Genomic DNA, 3,095 nt, shown 5'->3' on the forward strand with positions numbered 1-3,095 from the left:
TGGCATTAACTGCAGTGATCAATATAAGCTATCTTACCTAAACTTTCCATTTAGGAACTAATGATGTTCTATAGGAGCACAGGGATGTCTGATAATCACGACGCCAAGAATTTAGGAAAAAAATTAACGTTATTTTCTATGTAGATTTCAAGAAATTGTTTTATGTCAGCAATTAACACATTCTATTTGATAATTTGGTTTTTGAGATAACGAAATGTTGAAATATTGGACTCCTATGAGAATCTTTTGTATACTACGTTTCGATATATTTCATCCATTCTTGAAAAGATTTTCTTTAATGAAGTAGATGTAGTTAATGATTGATATTATTTTGATTCTCTAGTGGCAAGCAGTTGAGACAACTCCTAGCAGATTTCAGTTTTACTCTGGTCTCATCAACAAAAAATAACTTCACCAACTTTGCTGATGTATTGTCTAAAGAATCACTAAGTATATATATATATATATATATATATATATATATATATATATATATATATAAGATTGAACATCTTTCAGAACTGGAAGATTATACTGTGTGGATGTTATATAATTTAGACGCCATCTGCATAAAAATACAATAGTTAATTTAGTGTTAATAAAGTTAATGCCTGAATCCTGAAAACGCTGACTGTAAATATACTCTTACGTGTGGTGCGGAGTAAAATCAATCTCTAAATTTGGTTTTAATGATGAAAAAAAAAAAAAGAATTGTTTGCCCACCAATCTTAAGAGCAGCCGAAAGGGTGAGGAAAATTGAATTGAAGAATGAAACGTGGAAATAAATTTAAACAAAACACTTCAACAATTGGAAAAAATAAAATTACAAGTCTAATAATAATTATGAAATTTATCACATGTCTGGGCGTGTGTCAAAAGACGTCTATTTCCCAAATCTGTGATTCGTGGTTCAATCCCACAGCGTGACACCATGACCAAAAGTCTTGTACTATAGCCTCGGGCTGGCCAAAGTGGATTTGGTTGACGGACAAGAGGGCAGCTGTGTCGAACTTCTTCCTTCACCAAAAGCCAATTGCATAAGAATGGCCACTGAAAAAGTGATGGCATTGGCGGTGCTCTAGCATGACCACAGCCTTTTGACTGAAACATATAAAGAAATAAGAGAAACATATGTATAGTTGCATGTATATATATATATGTATGTGTGTGTGTGTGTGTGTGTGTGTGTGTGTATACACACACACTTCTGTCTGTGTCTCTGCTCGTCTCTCACGACACAGCCTGACAACCGATATTGATGTGGTTACGTCACCGTAAACTAGCGGTCGGGAAAAGGATTCGATAGAATAAGTTCCAGGCTTTAAAAAAGTACTAAGGTCGATTCGTTCGGATAAAATTCTTTCAAGGTGGTGCCCCAGCATGGGCGCAGGCTAATGACTGAAACAAGTAAGACATGATATTCTAATTGGAACAAGTCAAGTCTATTTGCTTATGTGCCTCACAGAATCTCACTCATGTTCAATATAAATGTATATGGGAAAAAGATAAAACGAGAGAGAGAGAGAGAAGCAGACAGACTGACAGAGAAAGAGAAAGGGAGGGGGTGATAGAAAGTGAGAGAGAGAGAGAGAGAGAGAGAGAGGCAGACAGACTGACAGAGAAAGAGAGTGGGTGACAGAAAGTGTGTGTGTGTGTGTGAGAGAGAGAGAGAGAGAGAGAGAGAGAGAGAGAGAGAGAGAAATGGGTTCATATGATCGATTCAAGTTCGCTGAATAAAGTATTCTGTGAATTGTGTTTCACTAAATACAGAGCGTACTTAACGAAAAAAACATTATGTAAACAAATGAAAGAAAGCAAAATGATAATTTTGTCAGCGTCCAACCTACATTAATAGTTTGCAACAACAATATTGGTGGATGATAATACTATTAATTCTCCTTATGCCAAATCTTTACAAGCCATTACTTCATCATTTAAACAAAAAATTTTTTCACATGGGCTCAGGTTGAAAAGGCATTTCAATAATTCATCTGTGGATATGGCTGATGTCGATGCATCTTTTGAGAGCTTGGATTTGTTATGATGTGTTTTCTACTTGTAGTTAATCGAATCATCGAAGGAGGCTTTATGTGGTGGGTCCAAATACTAGTGACAGAAATGAAATCTCGATTGTGTCGTTAAAAGGAAGGGCACGTTGCACAATTGAGTTATAGACACACACATACACACACACACACACACACACACACACACACACACACACACACACACACACACACACACATGCAATGAAACACGAGATGATGCTAACTATGCACTATATCAGATTAGGTTGAGCTAAATATCATCAAGTATCTGTCTGTCTATTTATCTTTGTCTCTTTGTCTTTTTGTATGTTGTATGCATGTATGTATTTCTTTTTCACTTTTATTTCAAGATTTCTTGCCACTGGAGAAAGAGAGCCAGTTTCTAACCTAGATCCATCAACATCAACAGGGTATTTTTGTATGTGAGTATGTATTTGTGTATGTATGTATGTATGTATGTATGTATGTATGTATGTGTGTATGTATGTATGCATGTATGTATGTCTGGCTGTCTATTTGTGTATCACCTGTCTGTCTATCTGCTTCTCTATCAGTTTACCTACCTACCTATCTATCCAATTGTCCAATTGTGTATCGATTTGTCTGTTTGCATATCTGTTTAAGAGTCTGCATAATGATTATCTCTGTCTATTTGTCAAACTGTCTGTGCGCGTCTCCCCCATCTCTCTTAATATATATATATATATATATATTTATCTTTCTGTCTGTCTATGTGTCTGCTAGGTTGTCGATCTGTGTTTCTGTCTATCTATCTATCTATCTATCTATCTATCTATCTATCTATCTATCTATCTATCTATCTATCTATCTATTTATCTATCTATCTATCTATCTGTCTGTCTGTCTGTCTGTCTGTCTATTTGTCTGTCTATCTGTCTATCTGTCTGTCTGTCTGTCAATCTATTTATCTATCTCTACCTATTTATCCATCTCTATCTATCTATCTATCGATCTGTCTATCTATCGATCTATCTATCTATCTCTATCCATTTGACTATCTATCCGTTTGACTGTTCTGTCTGTCTA

This window comes from Octopus bimaculoides, chromosome 2 (genome assembly GCF_001194135.2).
Source record: "Octopus bimaculoides isolate UCB-OBI-ISO-001 chromosome 2, ASM119413v2, whole genome shotgun sequence".
Taxonomy (NCBI): domain Eukaryota; kingdom Metazoa; phylum Mollusca; class Cephalopoda; order Octopoda; family Octopodidae; genus Octopus; species Octopus bimaculoides.